This window comes from Aethalodelphis obliquidens, unplaced genomic scaffold, assembly GCF_003676395.1.
Source record: "Aethalodelphis obliquidens isolate GAN/ISIS:26980383/991018 unplaced genomic scaffold, ASM367639v1 scaffold109, whole genome shotgun sequence".
In the NCBI taxonomy this organism is placed as follows: Eukaryota; Metazoa; Chordata; class Mammalia; order Artiodactyla; family Delphinidae; genus Aethalodelphis; species Aethalodelphis obliquidens.
Genome location: NW_020838053.1, coordinates 753,102 through 777,746, shown reverse-complemented (window position 1 = coordinate 777,746; position 24,645 = coordinate 753,102).

The following is a 24,645-nucleotide window of genomic DNA, read 5'->3' as shown; positions in this document are numbered from 1 at the left end:
CTCCTTCTATGTGAGCTTCTTACTATATAATAAATATAATTCTTATACCACAAAATCAGTAAGCAATAAATGTTCACTGGTTTTATTTTCTTTAAATTAAACCTGGCCTCTAAGCTCCCAGCCCTCAGACAGGAAGAAATCAAACTTCAGCCATTACTATATTCCTTCAAATATCCAAGAATATGCAAAGGTCCTGGGATATCTTGCCCAGAAGGGCAAATTAGGCCAGGGTCCTCCAGCTATTAGGTCAAACTGATTAGCATTGAGATATCCACTGGCCCAGCCTGCATGGACAAATTGAGTTCAGTACTTGTGCTTTCTCCATGGCTTGTTTGGGAACAGGAAATTTTTCTGAAGTTGGGAACCCTGATGTCTTAGATCCAGCTTCCTCATGTGAATCACATGAAGCCTACAGGTATTTTTACCTCCTATGGTACCCCAAAGCTACAGGCAAAGGTTCTCGCAACTTTTATAACCCTAGACCTCTATTTGTCTCCTCTCTAGTTCTGAGAAATTTCTTTTTTTCTTATTTCTTCCTATTAGTTCTTGGCTTGATCTGAATGTATGTGTCTCCTTCTCAAAATTCATGTGTTAAAGTCTTAACCCCCAAGGTGATAGAATTAAGAAGCAAGCACTTTGGGAAATGATTAGGTCATGAGGACAGAGCCCTCAAGAATGGGATTAGTACCTTTATAAAAGAGGCCAAGAGAGCTCACTTGTCCCTTTTGCCATGTGAACTTACAGCAAATAGATGACCATCTGTGAAATGGGAATAGGCCTTTACCAGACACTGAATCTACTGGCATTTTGATTATGGACTTCTTAGCCTTCAGTACTGTGGAAAATGTTTCTGTGGTCATAAGCCACAAATTATGATATTGTGCTGGATCAGCCCAAATGGATTAGGCTCAAAATTTCTTTCCTATTATACAACCCCTCTGTATGTGCAGGTGACACTGACCCTGTTGCATTACCCTGTGGGATTTGGACATCATGGAATTCAGCACAAATGCTGACACTCTGGCAACTATCATTATTGTGAATATTAAAGTTTTATCTCTGACCCAGGAGTTTCATGTCTTCTACAAGCATCCTTGAAACTATAGAAGTCTAATTTGTTAACAAGTAGGGTATAATCCCAGAGTCTGTACAATTATTGGCACTCCTGTTCCCTGCCTGCTGGATGGGACCCCTTCACTCAATCCAATAGCAATATTTACCCCAAACAAATCTGTTTTTGCCATATTCCTTACACATAGTATGGGATCTGCCAACAGGATTAAGGCCAGGTTCCCACAGATCCCTATCTCAAACCTTAATGCTAACTGTTCCCCAATTCTTCTTGTCTTCTTGAGAATTTGATGGTGAGTTTCCAGAATACAATATACCTCAACCAGCTTGTGTTATGAAAAAAGTCTCAATCAACATTCAATGTACAAATAGTAATTAATTAATTATATATCTTTTCAGTGTACTTACTAAGTGCCACAGACGTACAGGCTTTACTATAAATTAAACATCTATTTTATTCATCTTTAGAGTGCATTATGATGGGAGGTTTAGAGGGACATTTATTTTTACAAAATATTTTCTAAATTTTAGTTCTACTTTCTATTTTTTTTCCTGTTTGCCTTCAGGCTCTCCTCCTCCTCTCTGCATGTTTTATGATCTTAATGGGTCATTGATCATAACAGCTCTCTTCCTGCTCATGCACAAAATCCTAACTGCCTTATGAAAGGAGCCATAACTATATTCTATGGCTCAGGGCATTTCCCAGTCTGCAGCCTCTTTTCCACTTCCCAGTTGAAACACTTTAAGTGCAACTCATAAACTTTCACCTCTCAGTTTCTTGGATACACCAATACACACGTGTGTATATACAAACATGTATGCATATTTTTACATACAAAATAGCACATTAATATGCATATATAGTTTAGATAATATTAATAAAATTCATGTACCCAAAACCCAGCTTAAAAATAGAATATTATCAATGTACTAAAACTTACCTATATGACTTTCTCCAACCCCACCCCACCCTACAGTTAATTGCTACTTGGAATCATTGCCTTGTTTTTGTTATATTACTTCAACTTTATATATATTATTAAACAATATATGGTTTTAGCTTTCATGGTGTAAACTTTACATGAAAGAAATCATATGTATTATTCTGTGACTTTTCTTCCTGCAATGTTTATGGTAATAATTTTTACTGTTTTTGCATATGTGACTATATTTCATTCATTTTCACTTGAATGTTAGATTCCTGTTCTCTCTCCAGCACCTTTGGACCATTGACTCTATTGCTTTTCCTGCCTGGCTTTGGTCCCAGACAGTGATTCACACATCACTGTCAGCACTGTGCTCTATAATCTGGGCTTTTCCTATCTTCTTCCTCCTAGCTAGCCCAGAAACCCAGGATGTCCTGCACTCAAGACTCATATCTTCTTATGAGGTTCATCAAGGATCTTAGGCATCTATGAAAGCATTATTATTCCTCCATCTCTTTCCCCATCTCCTCTAGAGCAGGAGGAATAAGTCACAATCTAGCCCAACAGCACAACAAAGCCACCCATCAAGGTTTAGCTCCAGCACCCTAGTCCAAGTAAGGCAAAAAACAGGTAATAGGAGAACAGACTCAATAAGAGTTAGGAAAAAAACCCAAAGAAACAAAAAAAACACTAGCCTATAAAGCTTATTTCAAGGATCTAAAATTAATCTTAATATTTAATTTGGATTAAGGGGAGATTGAATTAGATGTGAAAAGACCACATACTCTCATATAAAAAGATACTTCACTCCTCTCATCCCTCTACGGCTCCTCCTAATCTCCTTTCACTCCTTCCTCCTGTTCTTCATATCACATACCATGCACTTAGAACACACGCTTGTTAGGCATGGGACAATTAGATCCTATAGACCTAACTATACGAAATACTCTCATCCCATCCTTTCTCTACTTTTTCTGTTGAGTTTTATAGGATTTGGTCTGAGACAGATTGCAAATTGGTTTTTCATGAAAGCAAATGTTGGTCCATTTAGGTTATGAAACTGATGGGACAGGAATGTTGAAAGGGAGGGACTGGCATTAGTGAACTGGATAAGAACAAGGCCAACAGAATTTTGGCAGTTTTGCTGATTTTTGAAAACATATGCAAAACTAGATTAAAATACTCTTCAAACTAGCAAAAGCTGGGACCAGCTTGTCTCTGCTGCAATGTTCAGGCTGGCTGGTACTTCTAACTCTGAATTTCTATTTAAGTGTCAAGTCTGACCTTTACTCAGTTTAATTCAATTCAGTTTAATTCTGTAAAATTTATTGAAGCCAACTTTTACCAGGTTACTGTGCACAAAGATCCTAAAGAACATATCATTTAAATTTAAGACTATTTTTGAACATTAAGAAAAAAATCCAAAGTAAGAAAACAACAGTTCTCAGGGCTTCTTCCTAGTATGTGGCTTATCCATCTGATTTTTGTATTCATGACCAGCAATAATGACAGGGTCAGAGAGAAGGAGTAAAGGAAGAAAGGCAGAAGGAAAAGGTATAAGAAAAGAAAAAAAAAGAGGGAAAAAGAAGAGTAAGAGTTGCAAGGTGCATGAACCACACTGATGAGTATTTTGAGCCCCATCTTTCTCATTTTCTAATGAGAAGCAGCATGATGCAATGCAACACCCATTGAGTAGGAATTGAACGATCCTTCTTGACTTGCACGAGCAATTTCACCTCTCTGAATTTTAGTTTTCATAGTAGTAAAATGACATGATATGACCTTATATTTCAAAATTGTTCTGAGGGTCAAATTAATGATAGTTTTTTATTTTATCTTATGTTTTTAACAAAAAACTTCCCACCATTTTACTGACATCATGAAATCTTATATGTAATCTTTTTTTTCTTTTTTTTAACATCTTTATTGGAGTATAATTGCTTTACAATGGTGTGTTAGTTTCTGCTTTATAACAAAGTGAATCAGCTATACATATACCTATATCCCCATATCTCCTCCCTCTTACGTCTCCCTCCCATCGTCCCTATCCCACTCCTCTAGGTGGTCACAAACCACCAAGCTGATCTTCCTGTGCTATGCAGCTGCTTCCCACTAGCTATCTATTTTACATATGCTAATGTATATATGTCAATTCTTCTCTCTCCCTTTGTCCCAGCTTACCCTTCCACCTCCCCTGTCCTGCCCCTAGGTTCTTCATAACTTTTTGTTTGTTTGGTTGTTTGGTTGGTTTTTGGTAAATAAAGGACTTTAAAAAAACTCACCCATTAATTTGATCTTCAAAATTGTTCTGAGGGCCAAATTAATGAGAGAGTTTTTTAAAGTCCTTAATTACCAAAAATATAGATTTGAAAATATTTTACAGTCATAGCTACATGTTTTTTTTATTTTAGTGATGCTCTTCCCCAGGAGCTCTTCCTCAACAAGCATCGTGAGACCTGGAGAGATAAAAAGAGCATCATTTTACAAAGGACCAAGAGAAAAGTCAGAATTAGATGTCATAAATTCAGAGTTCACACAATCTGAATTCATGGTGGCACTGACTTGGTTCGGTGAACTATGGCAAGATGAAACATGTCCAGATCAGAAAAAAACAAGGTAAAAATCATAATTATGTAAAATATTTTTGCAAAATTGCTTTTCTGTAAGCCAGATGTACCTTTACATCTATTGACATGATTGTTCCAGTATCAATTTAGTACCTATAGGTTAGGGAGTTACCTCTATCCTAACCAAATTATTCACATATTATCTGTCAGCAGCATTGTGTTATATGTGTCTTCCATTCCCTGTGCTATACAAAGGTGCCAGACAGGCTGGTGTTGGCCCTATCTGAAGACCTGGTCTGTTCCTAGTCAATAAGAAATCTTGACTCCCAAAGCTATTTTGGAGACCAAAGATTGTACATCTTTGCTCCATTAAGCCCTCCACTTTGGATAGAGGAGGTCCTAGGCAACACTAGTTGGAAGTAAAGAAGATTGGCTGGTATCCTCTCACCATCTCAGAGGGTCCTCACAGGCTGTATATCATATATCTTCTTATTTCTATCAGGTCTTCTTCCCAGCCAGCTGTTATAATCTGGTTTAAAATGGTAATTGATAAAGGTTGAAGGAATTAGATTTCCAAGGGATGCTACTATTCTAATAGCATATTCTAAAGAATGACAAGTTTTCAAATTCCCAAAAGAAGACACTTAAAACATAGAAATGCAACCATTCTGAAAATTTTCATTTCTCTTTGTCTTTTTGTTTCTTTAGGAGTGAAAGGAGGGTTAGGTAAGTAATTTCTATGGAGTCCCTACAATAAAAATCTGCCTGTATCACCTTTTCTTTAAACTTCCCCAAAGTAGAGCTATATTTTTGTTCCAATCAGTTCTGGGGTGATAACTTTCTTACCTAAGATAGACCAGTGTTAGTTTTCAACTTGCAGTGCCACTTTATAACATGAATGAATATGTCTTTGGATTTAAATCTGTGTTCAAGCCCTGCCTCTGTTACTTGCTAGCTGTATCACTTTGGGTGAGGTCTCTAAATATTTACATCTCTGAGAGGAAGTATTGCACAGTGATTAAAACTGTGGTCTCTAAAATTAGAAAATTTGAAGTCAATTACATTTGTATTCAAGTCCCAGGTTCAGCTCTTTGTAGCCCTCTGGGAGCCACTTAACCTCCCAAAGACTCAGTTTCCTCATACATAATGTGAGGAAAATATTGTCATAAGTAATTATGACATTGGGTCATTGTGTGGATTGAATGGATATAAAGTTCTTCCACATAGTATGCTCTCCATCATGTTAACTGTTATTTTATTAGCTATTATTATATTCTTCTTCATCTGAAAAAAATGAGAGATGAAAAAATTAGGGTATTTTGAGAACATATAAATAATTATATAAGTACTAAGGTTTTTTGTATTGCTTTGTTTTTGCTATATTCATCACATAATAATATTTCAGTAGATGGTTATTGAGTTTATAAAAACTTGTGAATGTCATGTTTTGAACTTTAACAAATATTGTTTCTCTTAGTCTCTGTCTCCCCTTTAATATTATTTTCCCCCCTCTTTTTCTCCCTTTGTCTCTTCTGTTTATGCAATAAGAATCGTATTTTCTTGTGAGACCATGGTCTTAGTTCTCACTCTTTTACTTTTCAAACACATTTGTAGCTGTTTTCATCTACAAGATTGGTTCCTGACTACAGTTAAATCATATCCTCTCTTCCTCTATACCCTTTTTTTTTTAGGTGAGATTTATCACTCTTAGGTTTTTCTGGAGAGCTCGCCAAATGCATTTACTGTTAGATTCATCACATTTGCTTATCAGAGACAGAGAGATTCAGAAGCTACAGTGGTGGTCAAGTTGCTCCAAGACTTTGGACAATCACAACCTTTAATGAGGTGGCTAATTTCTACACACAGAGAAATGAATCAAAAGTCAGGATAGTTGTTTCCATTAAAATCAATTCAATAGAGAATCCTCAGCTATCCATTACAAGTAAACTATTGTCTGTGTATATTCAAGACGGGTCATTTCATGGTAATAAAATCTTGACCCACTGATTTGTAGACACACAAAAAAAGTTGTTTGAAGTTGAAATAACTTTTGTTAAAAAATATTTTTCTATAGCAAGAGATGTGAGGATTATTTCAAAGACCTGTGTCTATAACTCTCCAGTGTCCAAGCTATTTGCCTATGTACAAAGTTCTTACTCAGACACTGTCTCAAGTTGCTGGCTAAACATTTTATAAATTCTCTAGGAGCCTCTGCATACCAGGTTTTTTTTTTAAGACATGTCCTTGAGGTTTGACTTAATCAATTGCTCCAGTAATCTGGTTCTCCCTCACCTGCCAACTGAATATACAGATTGTTGTAGAAATGTCACTAGTGAATTCTAACATAAACATGGAATTTCCAGGCCAACTGTTCAACAACTAAAAATGCCCAAATCATGATAAGGTGGAAACACAGGTGAGATCCAGGATCTTGCTGAAAGTGTCTGGTGTAAAGAAAATGAAAAAACATGCTTCAATTATTAACTAAATTGAAAAAGGTCAAGTTCCAGTGTCAAATGTTGGATGTCAAGTGAAAACTCTTAGTTGGGAAAGTACCAGCCCTATTGCCTACCTAATGACACATAGTTCATTCTTTTAAAACAAGAAACAAAGACTGAGGAATAAGATATTACCACTCCCAGTTGCCCTCAATAACCTAGTAGGCATTGAAGTAATTTATTGATTGTAGGACTTTATTAGCTGCTCCAGTCAGTTATAATTTGGCTGGGATTTTTATATATGAGAGACTTAAAAATGGAGGAGAAAGATGTGGCTGATAGAAAGTATAAAATAATATTCATAAACATTATAAGACTAAGAAAACATCATTATTCCATATTTTTAGAATGGAGTGGGGCTGAGGAAGATTATGATAAATCAATAATCTTCCAAGATTTCCCTCCTTGCTGCCATCTCTGGTCAACTCATGTCTATTTCTAGCTCACAGCTACCATCAGTGTGATCCTCCACTGTGAAACTCAGTTAGGAATATTCCTCTCACAGGACAGTTAGATCCCACCCAAAGAGGAAACTTTTTTTAAATTTATCATCTTTGCAATGTATTTAATACATATGAATCCATTTATTTCAACATTTTTCAAGTGTTTACTTTTTGTCATGCACTTTCTGGAAGGTGGTGTTATAAAGATAAATCAAATATGGTTTCTCTCCTTAGGTAGCTTGTAGTTTAGTGAGACAGTCATGTAAACAAATATTCCCCTGTAATTGAATAAGGGCAGTGACAGAGTTACGCACATTGGCACTGAGAAATGTGGCAAATTGGGTACCCATTGAAAGAAAAAGTAAAGAAAAATCTAATTAAAAAGTATATATGTAAATACCTTTTAATGTAAATAGTACCTTTTTTCCCAAATTAGGAAGATGCTTCATAGCATCTACAAATCATATAGCACTAATTTTCTACTACAAATGTTACAGATGTGTTAAACTTATCAAGAAAAATTTTCCTTCAGATTGTGAGGCAAGAGAAGTGAGTTCTCATTGAACCCTTGTTATTTATTCATCTTCTCTGTCATTTATTATTTAACATCTAGTATGTGTCAGGCACGAGACTAGGTCTCTTAATTGTTTTATAACTGATGTTAGAAAAGTCATTTGAAGACTATCTGAACCTTCACATCTGCAAATTGAGCATTATATATATATACATTTTTTTTAGGTTATTATAAAGATTAAGGGTCATAGAGTACATGTAGAAAATCTATACATTTGTATAATGGTAACTTGGAAAATTATATATACAAAAACAAAATGCAGAAATGTCCCCTAATTTTCTTTAATTCATGAGCCTTTTATCTATCTACTCCTTGTTACTTTAAAGATCCCTGATACCTACTTATTCTTAATTATTTATTCCAGACTTGACATAAAGCCACACAAGAAATTTCCAGTTTCCCCTTTGAATATAGAAAAATGTAGTCAACATTTTAACAACAAGAAAAAAACCAGATAAACTACAAAATCTTAACTTTTCTTGAACGCATGAGAGAGCTGAGGTCACAGGACAATCAATTGCTTGAAACTGAAGGGAAGACAGATGCCTCCAAGGAAAGATAGGACCCAAGCACTGATAGAGCACAGGTGAAAGAGACCTTACACACCACATGAGCTGCTAAGAAGAATTCAGCCTAATTTTTTTAACCAATTGTTGACAGTCATGTGTGGGCTTGAGTGAGAGTATAAACCTCCTGGCTGCCAAAATACAAGGAGAGTTTGCATCACTGACATGGTCTTTTCTATGGACCTCACTGGGTGCTCACAAGGAAAATTGGGGCAAAGTGAGAGCCCTGAGAAAATCTTCCTCATGGTACAGTTGAAAGGTGGGGCACAGCAAAAGCCACAGGAAAGGATTTCTACCCAGATCCTTTCCCCTGGAGGAAAAACAGGAAATTATCATGGAAACAGAACATTTAAAACCTCCTGTTGCTACGGAAAGGAAGGATCACTGAGAAAGACCAGAAAAATGAGGAGGAAAAAGACACCAAGAAGAGGAAGATGGTGCCTATCTGAAATTGAGGCTGAACCAGGACAAAAGAGAATGACTCAAATCCCTCAGGTACACATGAGTAAGATTTATCAGCAGGCTACCAAAGGGAGAAGCAAGAACATAGAGAGACTTCTTCCTAAGTGAAAGCTCAGAGGGAAAGCTTAAAACAGAGAGTAGAACAGGAAACATGAGAAAAATCCTCCAACAATAAAGCTCCCTCACCCAACTACCACGGAGAACAAACCAAGTTAGAGGAATTTGAAGCTGGTGGTATATTCAAGGTAACAATATCAACAACAAATCCCAGCTCAGATCAATGACTGACTAGATTGACTCAATCCCCTGTATTAAATGTCTGGCAGAAAGAGATGTGTGCTTATTTCCAGAAATAAATACTATTTAACTCAGTTTCTACAGATGTTTGGCTTTCAACCAAAAATTATGAGCAAGAAAAATAAGCAAGGTAAACAAGAAAAAAACAACACATTTTTAAGACATATAGCAATCAATAGAAAAATGTATGGTTATGACCAACATGTTGAAATTATCAGACAGGAAACTTAAAATAACTATGTTTAATATATTAAAGGATCTAGTAGAAAAGTGAAGGGCATACATAGACAGATTTTCAGAAGAGAATGAATATTATGAGACAAAACTCAAGTGACAATGTAACAAATGAGAAAAAAATATGGTAACGTATATAAAGAATGACTTTAGCAGGGTCAGAAGTGAACTTGAATTTCAATAGATGAAATATAAAAAATAAAATCATAAAAACATGATTTTGATAAATAAAACACTGAAATACAAAGTTGAAACAAGAGATGAAAACATAATAGAACATCTAAGACCTATGGGATAATATCAAACAGTTTAATATATATTTAATGTAAATCCTAGAAGAAGAGGAAATTAAAAATGAGGCAAAAAATTTTTCAGAGGATAAAGGACAAGAATTTTCCAAAACTGATGAAAAACATCCAAACACAGATCCAAGAACCTCAGAGAACACCAACAAGATAAACATATACACATGACAACATATTATATTCAAAATTATTAAAAAACACAAATTAAAAGAAAAGTTTGAAGACAGCCAGCCCCCCTCACTCCCCAAAAAAAGAAAACATCGTATACAAAGGAACAAAGAAAAGAATTACAGGAAATATCTCTTCAGAACCTATGCAATCTAGAAAAGAATATAATGACATTTTTAAAGGGCCGAAAGAGAAACACTGTCAACTAAGAATTCTATACTCAGTACAAATGTCTTCCAAAAGTATCTATAAAACAAAAACTTAGAAAATCTATTACTAGCAGGTCTGCACTACAAGAAATCTTGATGTTTTTCCGCAAAAGGAGTACAATACAAAAGAAGAACTTGATACTCTACAAAGAAATGAAGAACGCTAGAAATAGTCTGAATGAAGGTAAATAAAATATTCATTAGAAAAACTAATGAACTGGTCTTTAAAATGATCAGTATAATTGATAAACCTCTACCCAGAAAAACTGTGAAAAGGGAGATAAGACATAAATTACAATTGTCAACATAGAAGAGGCTACATCACTACTTATAATTGTCAAGACAGAAACAAAACCATCTCTGATTCTCCCCAGTATAATTAGATTACTACATGAAACCTGAGTACTTTAGCAAATTCTAAAGATATATGCGATGCATACTAAAGTTGGGAACAACTTTCATCTAACAAATAAGACAACTGAGAATGAAGGAGATAAGGAAGTGATTTGCTAAGGTCACATGGACTGTTATTAGCAATACAGGAACATGAAATTGGGAAACCTAATATCTATTTCAGTGTGTTTCCACATAAATTTATTTTTTTTCTCTTTAAAAACAAAACAATTAGTTCACCTCTTAGATGATATATTTGAATATTCCCCTATTGATTGGAAGGACAATTGAAAATATTGAAATTTACTACATAGTATAAGATCAGTCATATAATGCCAACTGATTCCAATTCAATTCAACAGCCATCTATTGAGTACCTGCTATCATGCAATTCTTCAAAGAATGAAAGCATGATATATGATCACTTCTCAGCTGGTGGAATCTTTTTTACCTTTGAATACATATAAAATTTAATCTTTTCTCTCTCTTTACTTACTCTTTTATTATTATTATTATTGTTTTAACAGTTAACATGTATGAAATTCTAACAAGTGCAAATCCCTACCATGGGATATGCTAGCTACATTATAGGAAGTACTTTGTTTGATCTTCCCTCACAGCACCCCTATGAAACACTATTATTATTGTACCCACTTTGTAAATGAGGAAAGTGATTTTTAAAAGTTAAGAAAATTGTTGAAGATCACACAGCTATTAAGTGGTAGAACAAAGGCATAAACCCCAATCAGTCTGATTCCAGAGGGCTTTAGTCTAAATAACTATGCTATAATAGCTAACTTTACCCTGTTATTTGTCTTTAAGTGCCTTATATGTAAAAATTATATCTAATTATTTTATGTCTTCTGTAGCTCTTAGGAGTCTTTTACCAATAGTAAGTGCTCAGTATTTATTATGAATGATTACTGGGTAATAAGTTATTTAACTAGATAGAACTTCATGAAAGGGGTTACAGTTTATTAGAAATTTAGTAGGTTTTCAACAATATGTAGAATTGGAAAGGACTCAGGAAAGCATTAAAGAGAAAAGAAAAGGGAAAAAAGATTTCCAGAATGGTAGTGTTGCTCAGGGAAACCTCTCCCTGAAGAGGAAGCTATTAAACTGGTCAAATAAGCAAAGACAATCAATCAAAGTGGAATAATCTTGGAATTGATCAAAGGGTTTACAACAAATTGAGAATCGTTTATTCAAAAAAAAAAAAAACTATGGAAACTTGTAAGAACAATGGGAGGATATTTCATTTCAGCTAAGCCTCATAGAAGAACTATTTTAGAAGGTTTAGCAGCTGAGTAGCATTTCCCATCTCTCTCAGCTCCCCTGTTTGGGATAGTTAATCTGGGTGCTTTTGGCAGCCAATGAACATCAGTAGATCTCATTTTCTATAGTTCTATGCTGTAGAAGCCCTATGTCAGGAAGCTGAAGAGCACCCAAGTTGCATTCATTTCCTGACCCCAAACTCGTATTATATAGAGAGGATCTGAGCACGGCAGGTAGTAAAGAAAGAAGTTCCTCTTTCCTGCATACTCTGTGCTGTCAAAGAGCTGCTCAATGGCTCAGCAGCTGGTTGGCAATTTCCATCTCCCTGATCATTCTAGGCTAGAAGACCTATTGTGGTTAGATGTGGCAGCTGCTAAACATCAGGAACTTCCACTTTCTGTGGCCTATGCTATGGAAAATCTATACTAGGAGCTGGCTGCAGCATGGTGGCAGCACCAGTAGCCCCAAACACACACACATACACACACACACAGCTCCTACTATAGGGAGGATCCAAGTGGAGCAGTCAATGAAGAGTTTCCCACCAACTCCTCCCCATCTCTTCCACAGTGCAGTGGTTTTGCCCATGGGAACATCAGAGCAAGCCTCAAAGTCTATCCCTGCCATGGGACCAGACTTCGATTGGAACTGACTGCAGAAAATTTTTTTTGCTCCAGGGCATTGTTGAAAACAACAGAACTATCAGTTAGCCATTAATGGAGGCTAACAACTGAGGGTGAATGTAATAAAAGAACAATGATATTTTAACAGGGATATTAGAGAAAGAGAAAATAAAAGAGAGCACAGCTAAAGCCTCAGTCATTGTTGCTGGTCAGGAACATTTTACTCATGCCCAAGGATGCAAACTCTGAGGACAAGCATTAGAGTTTGCAAATTGCAGAGGAAATAGATGTCACTGAACTAGTCTGACTGAGTCAGAGAAATAATTAGTTAATTAAAAAAAGAAAAGAAATCAAGCATACAAAAGCACAATCTCCATAGAAAGAAGAATCAATATCCAGAACTGCTACAATATACCTAAGATGTCCACTTTTCAACAACAACAAAAAAGACATTAAAAATAAAAACAGGAAAGTATGACCTATCCATAGGAAAGACAAACAGGCAATAAAAACTGCCACTGAGTAGATGAGAAGTTGTACACAGCAGACAATATTTCAAAAGAGCTATTATAAATATGTTCATAGATCTAAAGGAAACCATCTTTAAAAAATTAAAGGAAGGGGTGGTGGCAATAACTCATAGCAAATATGAATAAAGAAATGGAAATTATTAAAAAGAAACAAATGGAAACTCTGAAATTGAAAAGTACAATAACTGAAATAAAAAATGTACTAAAGGACTCAACAGTAGATTTGAGCTGGCAGAAGAAAAAGTTGGTGAACTTGAAGATAGATTGATAGGGATTATGAAATCCACATAACATAGGAAAAAAAGAATAAAGAAAATGAAGAAAACCTCAGAGAAATGTAAGGCATAATAAAGTGCATCAACATAAGATAATGGAAGAATCAGAAAAAAGGAGATAAAGATGTAGAAAAAAAAATTTGAGTAAATAATGATGAAAACGTCTCATTGATGAAAACATTAGTCTACACATCCAAGAAGCGCAAAATCCTCCAATTATGCTAGCCACAAAAGGATCCATATGCAGGCACATTATATTCACCATATGTGAAGACAAAGACAAAAAAGGAGGCAGAGAAAAATAACCCACTACATACAAGGAACTCTAATGAGATTAACAACTGATTTTCACCAGAAACAATGGAGACCAGGAGGCAGTTAAGAGATATATTTAAAGTGCTAAATGAAAAAGTGTCAACCAGGATATCTACATTCAGTAAAAACATTTTTAAAAAATGAAGGGAAAATTTCCCAGGTAAAAACAGAAATTGTGTTGCTGGTAGAATTGCATTACGATAGGTGCTAAAGGAAATTATTCAGGTTGAAATCAAGCACCATCAGAAAATAAGTTTAATGTGCACATAAAAACCAAGAACACTGGAAGAGGTAATTATGTACATAATTATAAATGACAGTATAAAAAATAATTCTTCTCATTTCTTCTTTTGCTTTATTTAAGAGGTAAATGCATAAAACAAGATGCATAGAATTGTATTTTGGGGACTGTAACATATAGAAACACAATGCATTTGGAAAAAGAGCACAAAGGAGATAGATGGGAACAAAACGGTATTGAAGTATGAAATGATAATAGATGGTAACTCAAATACAAAGTAAGGAATGAAGAGAACAAGAAGTAGTAAATACAAAGGTTAATAGAACACTCTATAAAAATATACTTTCTTGCCTTTCTACTCTCAGCTTCTTTAAAAGAAAAAATTCAGTGGTAATCATTACAACATATGTTTGGGTTAGTAACATATACAGACATAACATGTAATAATAATAGCACAGAAAAAGAGAGAATGGAGATATATGAGTAAAATTTCTATATCACACTAAAAGTAAATTAGTATAAATTTGAAGTAGGTTTTGATAACTTAAGATAGATATTGTAAGCTCTAGCGCAACAATTTAAAAATGTTAAAAAAAATTTGTAATTATTAACTGAATTAAAATATTACACTAGAAAATATCTAATGAATGCCAAAGGAAGCAGTAAGAAAACAAGAAATAAAAAATATATGAGACATAGAGCAAAGTGGCAGATGTAAATCCAACTGTATCAATACTAAACTTTTAACAATCCAAACATTAGTCAGATTGTCAGATTTGATAAAGAAAACAAGATCCAACATTATACTATTTACAGGAGTCATGTTTTAGACTTGAAGATACAAATTGTTTGAAAGTAAAAGGATGGAAAAGCTATACCACATATACAGCACCCTTAAGAGACCTGAAATATCTATACTAATATTATACAAAATAGACTTTAAAATAAAAATATTGCTAGAGATAAAGAATAATATTTTATAATGATAAAAGACTTAATTCACTGGGTAGTTTTAACAATTATAAACATATATGTACCTAAACAACAGAAATCCAGAATATATGAAGAAACCTTGATAGAATTGAAAGGAGAAAAAGACAATTCAACAATAATAGTTGGAGACACCAGTACCTCACTTTCAGTAGTGGAAAGAATAGTATGCAGAAGATAAACAGAAAACAGAAGACTTGAACAATACTATAAATTAATTAGACTTAACAAATATCTGTAGTACACTCCAGTCAATAACAGTAGAATATACATTCTTCCAAAGCACATGTTGAGTATTCTCCATACAATATGTTTGGCCATAAAAGAACCTCAATAAATTTAAAAGGATTGAAATCATACAAAGAATGTTCTCTGATTACTACAGAAAAATATTAGAAAACAATGGCAGGTGAAAATTTGGGAAATTCACAAACAGCATAGTCCTAAATAACTAAAGGATCAAAAAAGAAATCACAAAGGGAATTAGAAAATACTGAGACAAATGAACATAAAAACACAAGTATCTCCTGAAAACAAGGACATTCTCCTACATAACTGAAATATCATTTAAAAAAGAAAAAAAAGTCCAGGTTGAAAAAGAAAACTTAAAACTATTTCAGTTTGCATATGACATGATCTAATATATAGAAAATTCTAAGGAATCATTAAAATTATTAGAAATAATAAATGAGTTAACATGGCTTCAGAATTCAAGATCAATACACAAAAATATATTCTTTATTTCTATTCTTTAGCAATGAGTAGACAGCAAAATCCCACCCTTCTCCATTAGCCATGATAGGTAAAGAAGAATGTCAATAAAAGCACTTTGACTGAAGAAAGAATTGTAACCAACTTACATAGAATGAAACAGTTTTAAAAACTAAAGCTCCAGCTTTGCTCATTTCCCTGCTTCTCAAAGATAGGTGGTTATTTTCAGTAGGGTCAGTTTTAACAAGCTAAAGAAAACAAAGAGGAAAGCGCTTTGGGCAAATAGGGGAATAGTCCAGGCAGTTTTTAGTACAGAAATATTTCCTTTCCCCACATGAAGATAGAGAGTTCTAAAAAGTCCCTGTCATTGTAACAACATTCTCATGGCCCAAAGAAAGCTGTGTAGAGCTGGGCAATAGCAATTTGAAACAGAAATGGAGAATGTGTGATCCATGGAAATGCTATTGATGAATTCCATGTAGGCAGGTCAGATGGTCTGTAAGGACAGAATATGGAGTGATTGCTGATGAAGAAACTAAATATTTATCATACTTAGCATCTCTGAAGTAGAAAGTGACCTGTCCAATATTGATGACTCTAGGTGACACTAACAACCAGGATGACCAAAGAAGGTAAGAGCAGAATGTGTGTAGAGACATTACACCAAACACTACGGCTGAGTACTTGACCAAAGCCTAGTGCAAAGATCTTGGGTATTAAACACTAGAATCTCATGAAATTTGTGTCTGTATATTATTGTCTATGTATTTTATTTCATAATGTTGTTTCCAATTATTATAGTATGTGTGTTTTGGGGTTACCATTAAAATGTCTTTTGTGTGTGTGTGTGTGTGTGTGTGTGTGTGTGTCCCAATATCTTTTTACTTAATCTTTGCTGACAGCAGTCACCTAGGGTTTTGTTTTTATTTGAATTTTATATTATTTAATTTTTTATACAGCAGATTCTTATTAGTCATCCATTTTATACATTTCAGTGTGTATATGTCAAACCCAATCTGCCAATTCATCACACCACTCTCCCACCCCACCACTTCCCCGCTTGGTGTCCATATGTTTGTTCTCTACATCTGTGTCTCTGTTTATGCCCTGCAAACCGGTTCATCTGTACAATTTTTCTAGGTTCCACATATATGCGTTAATATAACATATTTGTTTTGCTCTTTCTGACTTCACTCTGTATGACAGTCTCTAGATCCATCCACGTCTCTACAACTGTCCCAATTTCATTCCTTTTTATGGCTGAGTAATATTCCATTGTATATATGTAACACATCTTCTTTATCCATTCATCTGTTGATGGGCATTTAGGTTGCTTCCATGACCTGGCTACTGTAAATAGTGCTACAATGAACATTGGGGTGCATGTGTCTTTTTGAATTATGGTTCTCTCTGGGTACATGCCCAGTAGTGGGATTGCTGTGTCATATGGTAATTCTATTTTTAGTTTTTTAAGGAACCTCCATACTGGCCGTATCAATTTACGTTCCCACAAACAGTGCAAGACAGTTCCTTTTCTCCACACCCGCTTCAGCATTTGTTGTGTGTAGATTTTCTGATGTTGCCCATTCTAACTGGTGTGACGTGATACCTCATTGTAGTTTTAATTTGCATTTCTCTAATAATTAGTAATGTTGAGCAGCTTTTCATGTTCTTCTTGGACATCTGTATGTCTTCTTTGGAGAAATGTCTATTTAGGTCTTCTGCTCATTTTTTCATTGGCTTGTTTGTTTTTTTAATACTGAACTGCATGAGCTGTTTATACATTTTGGAGATTAATCCTTTGTATGTTGATTCATTTGCAAATATTTTCTCCCATTCTGAGGTTTATCTTTTTATCTTGTTTGTAGTTTCCTTTCTCCTGCAAAAGCTTTTAAGTTTCATTAGGTCTCATTTGCTTACTTTTGTTTTTATTTCCATTACTCTAGGAGGTGGATCACAACAGATCTTGCTGTGATTTATGTCAAAGAGAGTTCTTCCTATGTTTTCATCTAAGAGTTTTATAGAGTCCAGTCTTACATTTAGGTCTCTCATCCATTTTGAGTTTATTTTTGTGTATGGTGTTAGGGAGTTTCTAATTTCATTCTTTTACATGTAGTTGTACAGTTTTCCCAGCACAACTTCTTGAAGAGACTGTCTTTTCTCCATTGTATATCCTTGCCTCATTTGTCATAGATTAGTTGACCATAAGTGCATGGGTTTATCTCTGTGCTTTCTATCCTGTTCCATTGATCTATATTTCTGTTTTTGTGTGAGTACAATATTGTCTTGATTACTGCAGTTTTGTAGTATAGTCTGAAGTCAGGGAGTCTGATGCCTCCAGCTCCTTTTTTTTCCCTCAAAACTGCTTTGGCTCTTCAGGATCTTTTGTGTCTCCAAACAAATTTTAAGATTTTTTGTTCTAGTTCTGTAAAAAATGCCATTGGTAATTTGATAGGGATTGCACTGAATCTGTAGATTGCTTTGGGTAGTACAGTCATTTTCACAATACTGATTCTTCCAATCCAAGAATATGGTGTATCTCTCCACCTGTTTGTATCATCTTTAATTTCTTTCAACAGTGTCTTGTAGTTTTCTGGATACAGGTATTTTGTCTCCCTAGGTAGGTTTATTCCTAGGTATTTTATTCTTTTTGTTGCAATGGTAAATGGGAGTGTTTCCTTAATTTCTCTTTCAGATTTTTCATCATTAGCGTACAGGAATGCAAGAGATTTATGTGCATTAATTTTGTATCCTTCAACTTTACCAAATTCATTGATTAGCTCTAGTAGTCTTCTGGTGGCATCTTTAGGATTCTCTATGTAAAGTATCATGTCATCCTCAAACAGTGACAGTTTTACTTCTTCTTTTCCAATTTGTATTCCTATTATTTCTTTTTCTTCTCTGATTGCCATGGCTAGGACTTCCAAAACTATGTTGAATAATAGTGGCAAGAGTGGACATCCTTGTCTTCTTCCTGATCTTAGTGGAAATGCTTTCACTTTTTCACCATTGAGAATAATGTTTGCTGAGGATTTGTCATATATGGCCTTTATTATGTTGAAGTAGGCTCCCTCTATGCCACTTTCTGGAGAGTTTTTTATCATAAATAGGTGTTGAATTTTGTCAAAACTTTTTCTGCATCTATTGAGATTATTATATGGTTTTTATCCTTCAGTTTGTTAATATGGTGTATCACATTGTTTGACTTGCATATATTGAAAAATCCTTGTACCCCTGGGATAAATCCCACTGTATCATGGTGTATAATCCTTTTAATGTGTTGTTGGATTCTGTTTGCTAGTATTTTGTTGAGGATTTTTGCGTCTATATTCATCAGTGATATTGGTCTGTAATTTTCTTTTTTTCTAATATGTTTGTCTGGTTTTGGTATCAGTGTGATGGTGACCTCATAGAATGAGATTGGGAGTGTGCCTTCCTCTGTGGTTTTTTGCAAGAGTTTGAGGAGGATCAGTGTTAGCTCTTCTTTTAAGTGTTTGCTAGAATTCACCTGTGAAGCCACCTGGTCCTGGACTTTTGTTTGTTGGAATATTTTTAAACACAGTTTCAATTTCATTCCTTATTATTGGTCTGTCCATATTTTCTATTTCTTCCTGGTTCAGTCTTGGAAGGTTATACCTTTCTAAGAATTTGTCCATTTCTTCCAGGTTGTCCATTTTATTGGCATAGAGTTGCTTGTAGTAGTCTCTTAGGCTGCCCTGTATTTCCATGGTGTCTGTTGTAACTTCTCCTTTTTCATTTCTACTTTTATTGATTTGAGTCCTCTCCCTCTTTTTCTTGATGAGTCTGGCTAATGGTTTATCAATTTTGTTTATCTTCTCAAAGAACAAGCTTTTACTTTTATTGATCTTTGCTATTGTTTTCTTTGTTTCTATTTCATTTATTTATGCTTTGATCTTTATGATTTCTTTCCTTCTACTAACCTTGGGTTTTGTTTGCTCTTCTTTCTCTAGTTCCTTTAGGTGTAAGGTTAGATTATTTATTTGAGATTTTTCTCATTTCTTGAGGTAGGCTTGTATTCCTATAAACTTCTCTCTTAGAACTGCTTTTGTGGCACCCCATAGATTTTGGATCATCATGTTTTCATTGTTATTTGTCTCTAAGTATTTTTTGATTTTCTCTTTGATTTCTTCAGTGATCTCTTGGTTATTTAATAATGTATTGTTTAGCCTCCATGTGTTTGTGTTTTTTATGGTTTTTTTCCCTGTAATTGATTTCTAATCTCATAGCATTGTGTTCAGAAAAGATTCTTGATATGATTTCAATTTTCTTAAATTTACTGAGGCTTGATTTGTGACCCAAGATGTGATCTATCCTGGAGAATGTTCCATGTGCATTTGAGAAGAAAGGGTAATCTGCTCTTTTTGGATGGAATGTCCTATAAATATCAATTAAATATATCTGGTCTATTGTGTCATTTAAGGCTTGTGTTTCCTTATTAATTTTTTGTTTGGATGGTCTGTCCATTGATGTAAGTGAGATGTTAAAGTCTCCCACTATTATTGTGTTACTGTTGATTTCCTCTTTTAAAGCTGTAGCAGTTGCCTTATGTATTGAAGTGCTCTTATGTTGCATGCTTATATATTTATAATTGTCATATCTTCTTCCAGATTGATCCCTTGATCATTATGTAGTGTCCTTCCTTGTCTCTTGTAACATTCTTTATTTTAAAGTCTATTTTGTCTGATATGAGTATCGCTACTCCAGCTTTCTTTTGATTTCCATTCGCATGGAATATCTTTTTCCATCGCCTCACTTTCAGTCTCTATGTGTCCCTAGGTCTGAAGTGAGTCTCTTGTAGACAGCATATATATGGATCTTGTTTTTGTATCCATTCAGTGAGCCTGTTTCTTTTGATTGGAGCATTTAATCCATTGATGTTTAAGGTAATTATCAATATGTATGTTCCTATTACCATCTTCTTAATTGTTATGGGTTTGTTTTTGTAGGTCCTTTTCTTCTGTTGTGTTTCCCACTTAGAGAAGTTCCTTTAACATTTGTTGTAGAGCTGGTTTGGTGGTGCTGAATTCTCTTAGCTTTTGCTTGTCTGTAAAGCTTTTGATTTCTTTGTCAAATCTGAATGAGATCCTTTCTGGGTAGAGTAATCTTGGTTGTAGTTTTTTTCCCTTTCATCGCTTTAAATATATCATGCCAGTCCCTTCTGGTTTGTAGAGTTTCTGCTGAGAAATCAGCTGTTAACCTTATGGGAGTTCCCTTGTATGTTATTTGTTGATTTTCCCTTGTTACTTTCAATAATTTTTCTTTGTCTTTAATTTTTGTCAATTTACTATGTGTCTTGACACGTTTCTCCTTGGGTTTATCCTGCCTGGGACTCTCTGTGCTTCCCGGACTTGGGTGGTTACTTCCTTTCCCATATTAGGGAAGTTTTCAACTATAATCTCTTCAAATATTTTCTCAGGTCCTTTCTCTTTCTCTTCTCCTTCTGGGAACTGTATAATGTGAATGTTGCTGCATTTAATGTTCTACCAGAGGTCTCTTAGGCTGTCTTCATTTCTTTTCATTCTTTTTTCTTTATTCTGTTCCACAGCAGTGAATTCCACCATTCTGTCTTCCAGGTCACTTATCCATTCTTCTGCCTCAGTTATTCTGCTATTGATTATTTCTAGTGTGTTTTTCATTTCAGTTACTGCATTGTTCATCTGTTTGTTTGTTCTTTAATTCTTCTAAGTGTTTGTTCTAATTCTTCTATTCTTCTAGGTTTTTCTTAAGCATTTCTTGCATCTTCTCGATATTTGCCTCCATTCTTTCTGTGAGGTGCTGTATCATCTTCACTATCATTTTCTGAATTCTTTTTCTGGAAAGTTGCTTATCTCTACTTCATTTCATTGTTTTTCTGAGGTTTTATCTTGTTCCTTCATCTGGTACATATTCCTCCTCCTTTTCATCTTGTCTATCTTTCTCTGAATGTGGTTTTTGTTCCACAGGCTGCAGGGTTGTAGTTCTTTTTGCTCCTCTGTCTGCCCTCTTATGGATGAGGCTATCTAAGAAGCTTGTGCAAGTTTCCTGTTGGGAGTGACTGGTGGTGGGTAGAGCTGGGTGTTGCTCTTGTGGGCAGAGCTCAGTAAAACTTTAATCTGCTTGTCTGCTGATGGCTGGGGTTGGGTTCCCTCCCTGTTGGTTGTTTGGCCTGAAGCAATCTAACACTGGAGACTACCTCCTCTTTGGTGGGGCTAATGGCGGACTCTTGGAGTTCTCATGCCAAAGAATACTTCCCAGAACTTCTGCTGCCTGTATCCTTGTCCTCACAGTGAGCCACAGCCAGCCCCTGCCTATGCAGGAGACCCTCCAACACTAGCAGGTAGATCTGGTTCAGTCTCCTATGGAGTCACTGCTCCTTCCCCTGGGTCCCTATGTACACACTACTTTGTGTGTGCCCTCCAAGTGTGGAATCTCTGTTTCCCCCAGTCCAGTTGAAGTCCTGTAATCAAATCCCACAGCCTTCAAAGTCTGATTCTCTAGGAATTCCTCCTCCCGTTGCCAGACCCCCAGGTTGCTGGACCTCCAGGTTTGGAAGCCTGACGTGGGGCTCAGAACCTCCACTCCAATGGGTAGACATCTGTGGTATAAGTGTTCTCCCGTTTGTGAGTCACCCACCCAGCAGTTATGGGATTTTATTTTACTGTGATTTCACCCCTCCTACCATCTCACTGTGGCTTCTCTTTGTCTTTGGATGTGGGGTATCTTTTTTGATGAGTTCCAGTGTCTTCCTGTCATTGATTGTTCAGCATTTAAGTTTTTAAGATATTTTACTTTAAATATTAAAAAGAAAATGTCACATTAATTAGAGCTGATTATGATCACCATTGAAAGACTAATCGAGAAAGCTAGATAAGGCTGCCTTTTACAGGATGGTGTTCAAATAGAGACCAATCCTTACAAAAGCATTAGCCAATTGCAACAATAGGTCTTTATATTAGTAAAACTGGACTAATAAATTAGAAAGGCCGGATTTTTCAAAATATAAAGAACTTCCTGTTTAATTTATATCACAGTGGGATAACCTGTCTGATGGAATAACATGTTCTTCATCATGTGGAGGTGTTTAAGTAGGAGCAAGATAGTAATTTATCAGAGATGATGTTGAAGGGGTCATGCATAGGGGAGAATATTGTTTCACTCATTGAGAAATATTTATTGAGCGCTAACTATGAGAATGGTAAATGGGCTTTTGCTGCATGGCAACTCCAATCAATTTGCAGAAACTTCCTGGGACAATGTTGAGAGGCGACAAATCTGTAGAAAGACTCTTATAATAGATTAGTAATGTTTGTCATAAAATCAAGAATAGGGAGAAATAGGTTAAGTTTTAGCTTGTTGTATTCCTGACCTACCTGTTTCCAAGCACTGTTGGATACCGAGACTACAACGGTAAATAGCAGAGGTATAGTCCCTGCTTTCATGAAACACATAGGAAGATAAAAAGACCTCTATGGTTACTACCAATTGGCTTTCTAGGATTACACTGGAAAACTTTTGTCCTAATAACTTCTCACTAAGCTTACTCTTGGGGTTAATTTGGAAAAAAATTTTCAAGTAGGAAATGAATGAATAAGAATGTTTACTATAAATACAGAAGTTTTCTGTGGGGTTATCAAGAGGTTTGCAATGTCATTTACTTCCTGAATGTCAATGAAGACCTTGTTGGGTAAAGCCCAGCAAGCAAGGAACACCCATTGAGGGAGCCTCTAGGTTCTGGAGTATCTTTTCTATTCTATAACCAGTGGATCAGAAACACCCATCTCAGGGAAGTTTTTGGTTGCTTGTGTTTGTTTTATTTTTTCTGGAAGGAGCAACTACAAGTCAAGGTCAGAGGATAAGAAATAATGATATGAAGTTTCTGAGGGAAAAGATTCCTCATTAACTTAAACACTGTTGAGAGAAAGGGATGATGACATAATACCAGTTAATTGCAGAAGTCTTGATTAAGGAGTTGGAGCTACCTGGCATGAAAACAACCAAGGGAGGCAAGCAAAGAAGCAACTGCCTTGGGAAGAAGTGCACAGCCAAGCCTGCTCATGGAATGGACACCCCAAAGGAAAGTTATTAAGGTAAAAGATGTCAGAATGGTAACAGATCAAGAAAACCCTTGAGAGAGTCAGAAATGAAGATGCTGGAAGCACTGAAAGATGCCCTAGATTGTCAGTGAGATGTTGGAAGGACTTTCTGGCCCTCTCTGTACCTGACTTTAGAGGAAAATGTAAAAACTGGTAGATAAGTCATTTTATATCAGGTGAAACTCACCCATGAGTAGCTCTCCAGGTGAAGGCTAAGAAACACTCTCAAACTCCCTGTAAAAAGATATCTAAATTCCTGAAAGCTCCTAAAAAGAATGCTCTATTGTGACTCATTATTCCACATGGGTTGATTGGATACTAAATAAAGAAAACTGGGTCAGGCATTGTAGGTGATTCTCATAATATTTGAAAATATAATCTGTCTTCTATGAGATTTCATTCTAATTGAAAAGATAAAACAATCACTCAGTAGTATAAGAGGAGTGAAAGACAGATTTTGATAAAGGCCAAATGAGCAAGAAAAAAGATTAAAATTGACCCTAAAGGTGGGAGACGGATTATTTAAGTAGAGGAGGGGAGAGAACCTCTTTCTTGAGTATCATCAAAAGACAGAAATCAAGAGTCAAAATAAATCTCCCAACATCCTCATAACAACCTTACCCAATAATCTTATGGTTCTCTAAGTATGAAGGTGAATTTCACGTATGACATGGTATCTCCTTTAAATTTAGTATCTTTACAGTCTCACTTTCCAGTATACCTCCAAGTCTTCTACATTACAGCCACATCAGTCTATTCACGGAATACAACATAACATGCACTCAATTCCATTATTTCTTACCTCTTCTCAGTCTGGAATGTCCTCCTCTCTCCCCCACATCCACATCCGCGAAACATTTCTTCTCCATGAATCTTTTC